General features: G+C 41.8%; 1 pseudogene across 1 annotated transcript; it reads left to right on the top strand.

The window, feature by feature from the left end:
• The first annotated feature begins 4,521 nt into the window (after positions 1–4,521).
• Positions 4,522–5,622, top strand: LOC308375819 (alpha-(1,3)-fucosyltransferase 7-like; annotated as a pseudogene). Its single transcript has one exon. The product of its transcript is annotated as an alpha-(1,3)-fucosyltransferase 7-like (transcript).
• The last annotated feature ends 1,860 nt before the right edge of the window (positions 5,623–7,482 follow it).

Here is a 7,482-nt window from a genome sequence, read left to right as displayed (position 1 = left end):
AACAGGACTGCCAGTATGGAGTTGGAAGAGTGTGTGTGTGTGTGTGTGTGTGTGTGTGTGTGTGTGTGTGTGTGTGTGTTTGTGTGTGTGCATGTGGTTCCCATTCTCTTTGTGCTTTGATGTCCTCTTGGGGGGTACATATGATGCTAATGCTAACGCTAACACTACACAAGCCTTAATCCTCCTCATGCTCCTGCAACATCCACTAGAGCAAGGAAACACACACACACACACACACTAGAGAAAGGACACACACACACACCACTGCTGCTTTCTATTTTTTTTAATCAATGGAACTTTTCGGGCCGGATAAAATCGCTTGGGGGGCCAAGTTTGAGACCCCTTCACTAGAGCAAGGACACACACACACACACACACACACACACACAACCCTTAAGCCTAATTTACAGTCGTGCATTTTGGTCGGAGAGGGACACTTGGGCACGCCTTGGCAACACCTTCCCCCAGGTGGAACGCCCATCTGAGCCCTCAGAGAGCTGGACGGAGACCAACGTGCACCTCCTGATTTTTCTAACTTTTCGGAGAGAGTCTGATACGCCCTTGGCTGTGATTGGTCCACTAACGACATTATTTCCAAACGACATAATTTCCGGAGTAGTCCCCGATCCCAGCAAGAGTCTGACGGCTATTAAAGTATTTTGTCCAAACTACCTGAGCCCCACCGATGAGTGTGTCTATTACTGACACTTTGCAAAGTACGTAAGGGATAATGTATTGTCCGGAGGTCATTCTCCAAAAATAATTCCCGACGGGGCGAACAACACCCCGACGCGCAGTGGAGAATGACCGACGGACAATACATTATCCCGCTTATTATACGGTTACTTGCCAAAAACGATAGAAGACATTCGTCCAACATACCTCTTTTTAATGATTTAGTTGCCGTTTCATGAGTCCCGTTTAGAAATAAATAGTTCTTCAAGCAAATAGAACTTTGAGGTTTCAGGTGTTGCATAGCAACCCATTACTTGCTGACTTCAAATTACTGTCTACTGTTGCGTTAAAATGACTTCTGGCGGAATGATATGAAAGATGTGAATTAGAAGTACAAAACCCGTTGCCAATGACAGCGGTGATTAATTTTCGCAGCGGTATGTTATCAGGATTTAATGTGACCTATGACGTAGGGATGGTTCTGAAGAGCCGTATAGTACAGTGTAATACAGTGCACTGACATCTGCAGTAAACTCCATCGCTCAGGGGTGCTTTATCAAATGGAACACTTACGTTAAGCACCTGGTGGAAGTGACGGACGCAACTCTGCTCGCGATACCCGTGACAAACTACAACATTGGCATTGTCATGTTAACCCGTTATTAAACTGAGCATATCCATTGTTAATCCATTATTCAATTTGGCATTTTGATTGTTTAACAGTACAGCAGTTGTTTAACACTGTCCGATGACTGACCTAGCTATCTGACGCCAGACTGGCCCGTTGTAGTGAGCGCCTGGAGCCTGCCACCTGCCCCCACTCGTCAAGTGAAAAGTTTCCGATAGAAGTGCTCCTTCGTCGGACTGGCAACAGGCCCGGGTGGTGGAATAGCCAGCTAGCTTAGCATAACTGCCATGCAGATCCAATGGTAATGCTACCTAGCTAGGTTTGCTAACTGTCTGTATACAGTGGTGGCCAAAATTATTAGAACACCTGACAGATCTGAGAATAATTAGCTTTTTTTTGCCTCCAAAACATGATTTCATTTCATAATGTTCATGAAACATGCAGATGGCTGTTCTGAGCACAAAAAAATATCAGATGAAGTGAGTCCTACTGTTTTTAACCACTTTTAACTTTAATAAGTGGTACGTCCACCTTTTGCAGCAATTACAGCAGCACATCTCTCTGGCATAGAGTCAATATATTTCTTGAGAACTTCAACACTAATGTTATCCCATGCCTTCTGCAACTCAAGCCAAAGACTTTCCTTGGAATTTACAATAGATCTGTCGAGTTTATTTTCCAACTTGCCCCGAATTTGCTTGATGGGTTTGAAGTCCGGACTTTGATAGGGCCGGTCCATCATTATCAATGTTCCAGCAGATTCCTTGTCGCCAGTAGATCCGGCAATAGTTAAAATAATGTTTAGGGTCATTGTCCTCTTGGAAAATAAATCCAGGCTCAATAAGATGTCTCCAAGAAGGAACTCCGTGCCTCACCAGAATGTTGTGGTATACTTTTGTATCCATGATGCCATCAATTTAGCCAAAGTCACCTGTTCCTGAGGCTTAAATTGCACCCCACACTATAATACTACCCCCTCCTTGTTTAACTGTAGGCAAGAGACACTAATTTTTATATCTCCCCCCCTCACTTCGTGGAACATACACGCTTTGCTTGTTGCCAAACTATTAAAACCTGGACTCATCAGTACACAACACTTAAACCAATCTTTCTTTGTCCATTTCTTGTGTTCTTTTGCAAATTTCAGGCGTTACACTCAATTGTTCTCTTTCAGTAATGTTTCTTTGATGCTATTCTGCCAAAAAGTACTTCTTCTCCCAGTTTCCGAAGGACAGTTCTTGAAGACACTGTTGCACCATTAGTCATTGTGATGTTAATCTCGTCACACAGTTCTTGTAAAGTCTTTCTTCGGTCCTGAAGACTGAGAATTTTGAGATGCTTCACTTGTGTGTCTGAGAGTTTCTTTTTGAAACCTCTCCCCTTTCGGTTCTGGTGCCATGGTGGTCTAAAGTGTACTTTACAGTGCTTGGACTGCATCTCAAGTCCTTGGCTATGCGGCAGTAACTCCAGCCAGCATCAAAAAAGCCTTTATTCGAACCCGTTGCTCATTTGTTAGCTCCTTCTTCACCTTAGCCATGTTCAAAGAGCATCATGTGCTTCAAGACTGCTTCTAGAGGCTTTGGATCTATACCATTTGGTGGTGTGGCCTCAGTGACAAAACCCTGATGTTACCAATCACTTAATGAGGAGGATAGGCCTTGTACATTCAAAAAAATCGCCGAGCTGTGTCCTAAGACTCTTGCATCACCATCCATTTAACCACAATAACACCTGACAATGATTACACAAGTAATTTGGCTTCTTCTGTGCAGGAACATGATTTTGTGAAATTGACAGTGAAATAGGCCTAGCTTGTTTTTGTACGGAAAATGACCTAAATCTCATTATGATGGCTCTATTCTATGGTTTATAGAGCATAATGATGACTTTGTAGATATTTCATTAGTTTTTAGGGTATTTTAATGGCCAATTCAACAAAAACAACTGAAGACTCTTAAATATGTCTAGTGTTCTAATAATTTTGGCCACCACTGTACATCCACCAAATTACTCATGTCACTGGCTTTAATTTGAGAATGGCATGTTAGTAGTTAATTTAATATCAGTACAGTTGTTTAATAACTGCTGATATTTACATTTACGGTCTGTAGCCTGGTGGTCTACTGCCTCTGCCACTGTAGCCACCGTAACCATCATGTCCGCCATTGTTTTAGAAAAATAAATTGAAAAGCTGGCGAAAGGGCTCCTCCTCTTCCGTACGTAGCCAAGATGGCGCCCGTTAGGGCGATTAGTGTTCATCGTTTTACACTACATTTTTTGACCCTTTGCTGTGCACCATCCGGGGACTTTCAGTGCACTAAATTCTGCTGATTTTGTCAGTGTGGCGCCCTAAGCACTGACTCGAATTGCTCAAATTGCTCAAGTGCGCGGTAGTAGACACGGCCAATGTCTCTACTGTTCATACTACTGACACATTAACGTAAGTTTTATATGGATAGCCTGCCTTTATTAAACTCCAGCATCAACAGAACAGGCCCAATGAGACACTCCTAGCACTTGAGTCCATGACTTTACTCTTAATTTCCTGAACCAGTCTTGTGCGTAATGTTGTCTGTCAAGATTTAATGTTCGCCCATATGCTGGCCTTTATTTCCTTCTTCATTTTTTATTATTTAATTTTTTCTTTAATCATTTTTTTTTCCCCTTTTATTTATTAATATAAGGATAGAAGGTTGTGGATTGGAGGGGGGCTGACGGGAGGTTTTGGGACTGTTGGCTTTTGTTGTTTATGTTGTTATAAAATTTCAGAAAACATGAAGGAAAACACTCTTACCTTTTTTTATTTTCATTCTGTATGTTGTAACCCCAACATACCCTTCATTCAATGAATACTGTATATATCAAAACATCAGGACCTAGCTCAGCTTCTGTTCAGCAATTGTTTTAAGAGGAACAGAGGAACAGGAGGTACAGGGAGTTTCCCATACGGACTTGCCTGACTGGTTTTGCAACACTATGCCCCACTCTGGTCACACCCTCAGTGGCAGAGAGCAGAGCGACACATTTCTACAGAGCTTTGGTGGTGGATAGCTTTTATGCTGGTAAGTGAGCTTTTGACATCAACCTTGTGGAAAACAAACAGTAAATATCAGTACATCCAAAAGAGTGAACTTTGTGGTTGGGTGGGTGTATTTTTTTATGAATTATTTGACCAGTTTTGCTTAGTTAGTAGGACTGTGAGTAATGCAATACATTTGATGTGTGTTTACTTCACAGCCAAAGAACATGAAGGTGTTCTATTCCTATCGGCGGATCCTATCAGTGGCTTTAGTCCTTGCCTGTCTGACATTTTTTGGTAGTCTGCTTATCAAAGGGCCTTCATCGGAGAATGCTGTTCAAAAACCTAAACAGGTCATCCTTAATACCACCATACCATACCATACCATACCATAGTTCTTTTATGGTTCTGGCCCTTTGGGACGTCATATAATCTGGGAGCCAATATTTGTCATGAACGCTTTGGAATACCAAACTGCATCGTGGTGATGGATCGGTCTCTGTTCCCTCAGGCAGACTTTGTGATTTTCCACCACAGAGAGTTGTCCGACGGACGACAGAAGTTGCCCGTGCACCTCACCAGACCACAGAAGCAGAGGTGGGTTTGGTTTACTCAGGAATGCCCAGAGAATAATTTGAATATGAAGCCCTTGGCCGAACACTTTAATTTCACCATGTCTTACCGCCGCAATGCAGATATCACTGCACCATATGGCAGGTTGGTACCACAGGACTTTGGAACTGGATTGACAGTGGAAGAATTCATACCAAAGGGCAAGTCTTCTCTGGCATGTTGGGTTGTGAGCAACAATGCCCCCCACCAAAGAACTGAAGTATACAATAAACTGAAAACAATTATACCAGTTGAGGTGTATGGTGGAGCAGTAAATAAGCGTCTGGATGATCAGACTCTGTTACAAACAATCTCTCGCTGCTACTTCTACCTGGCTTTTGAGAACTCTATATCCAGAGACTACATCACAGAGAAGTTTTGGTACAATTCCCTCGTGGGTGGAGCTGTGCCTGTAGTTTTAGGTCCACCGCGGGAACAGTATGAGGCAGTGGCACCAAAAGATTCCTTCATCCATGTGGACGACTTCAGATCCGTGGAGGATCTTGGAGAATTCCTTAGAAAACTGGCAGAGGATAAGGAAAGCTATGCCTCATATTTCAACTGGCGACTGAAGTACACTGTGGAACCAAATGCGTGGATTAAACGTTTATGTGAATTCTGCTCCAAAGCTAGCAGCCTGCAAACACATAAAGTTTACAAAGATTTAGATGCTTGGCAATATGAATGAAGTAGGAGGGAAGTAATTAATTCCATTACGTGCTTTTCTGAGCCTGATTAATTTTTGAAAAATTAAAAAAAATATTAAAGACTGTTCTTTGTCTTGCGTTTATGAAATGATATGTAAACTAAACGGACAAAATTACAGTCCTCTGTTTTGTTTAGTAAAATTATTGAATTTCAAAATGCAGTAGATGTATGAACTGATAACAATCGTACAAATCTCCACAGAATCACCAGGCACACCACCATAAGTACAGTGATCCACAGAAATGCATTGGCAAATCCTGTTGCCAACAGGATTTGCCGAGGACCAACATAAAACTGCATTCTGTGTTGGTTGTCGGCAAATCTTTTCGCCATTTTCGCTTCAGTCATGACCACAGTCACAGCCAGCGAGGAGAGCTACACATCTCCAGTTAATCAAAGTGAACTGCACCCCACCCTTCCCAAGGTAAGTAAGAGGAGAAAAGGTAAGGTAAGAAAATGTCAGCCTCATAGGAAACAAAATTATGTTTTAAAGCACTGAGAGACAACAGCAGGACTTCATGGGTGGAGCTGTGCCTGTAGTTTTGGGTCCAACCTGAACAGTATGAGGCAGTGGCACCAAAAGATTCCTTCATCCATGTGGATGACTTCAGATCCGTGGAGGATCTTGGAGAATTCTTGGAGAAACTGGCAGAGGATAAGGAACGCTATGCCTCATATTTCAACTGGCGACTGAAGTACACTTTGCAATCAAACTTGTGGATTTAACTAAATATAAATAAATCTATGTGAATTCTTGCCAAAGTAATTCATGCATATGCTGTACATTATGTTTAAGGTGAACTTATGTTATTAGAAATTGTAACTTAATACAGTGCAGAACTATTGTTTTGCCTTTTTTCGACCTGAAATATCATCTTAGCAGGTATATTATTCGTCAAATCAGAACAAATTTTATACTTTTACTTTTGGAACCTAAGTAGGATATACAGACTTAAATCTTCTATAATCTACACCGAAAAGGAGAACATGAGCACATGTACAAAAAAAAAATCAAGCTTTATTTATTAAATCGAACTCGCCCAAAAACAAGTCAGAAGCCTGCAAGTGCGTCTTTCAACCAGCAGTATTCGACATTATTAGCAATTTCTTAACAATGCATAGTATAGTTATCAATCTTCATTACAATTATAGCACACCAAACAATGAAGTCTGACCTTACAAAACGCAATCCAACGTCAGTTTTTCAGTTATCATTAAACCAACTCACAGCACCGCAAATAAGCATTGCAGTTCACAAAGCTTTCCAAAACTTAAATAGCTAATCCAACGTCAGTTTTTCAGTTATCATTAAACCAACTCACAGCACCGCAAATAAGCATTGCAGTTCTCAAAGCTTTCCAAAACATATATAGCTAATAGCTAAGAAAGTGATGACGGCTGTCAAAAACATCGGCGAACAGCGACGGCGCTACACCGGGGCTAAGGGGTGCTATAGCCCCGGCAAAAAATGTGTAGCCCCAGTTAAGCCCCTCTAGCATTTAAGCACTGTTTTGCAAATGTCGAGGATGATTTGAGAAATGTACCAAGGCGACTGAGAAAAACTATAAAGGTTCATACGTAACGTATGCATTCTGTTCCAATACAATCCATGCTTGCGTGTTTGTACTGCGCCTGTACCCCGTTTGCCCTGTGCTGTGTGTGTGTGTGAGAGAGAGAGAGGGGACAAGAGGGGGGAGTAGGCCGTAAGGTGAACACTGTTTTCGTTTCAACCCGTTCCACTGTCTGGCATCTACACAATCTTTAGCTCATAAAAAAGAACGAGTCCTGCTAACCTACCAAAAAAAAGTTCGTCGCTGAAGTTCCAGTCGATTGTCGATAC

Source organism: Sprattus sprattus (assembly GCF_963457725.1).
Source record: "Sprattus sprattus genome assembly, chromosome: 15".
NCBI lineage: Eukaryota > Metazoa > Chordata > Actinopteri > Clupeiformes > Clupeidae > Sprattus > Sprattus sprattus.
The sequence above is the reverse complement of the archived record's forward strand: the minus strand, read 5'-3'. Positions and strand labels throughout refer to the sequence as shown.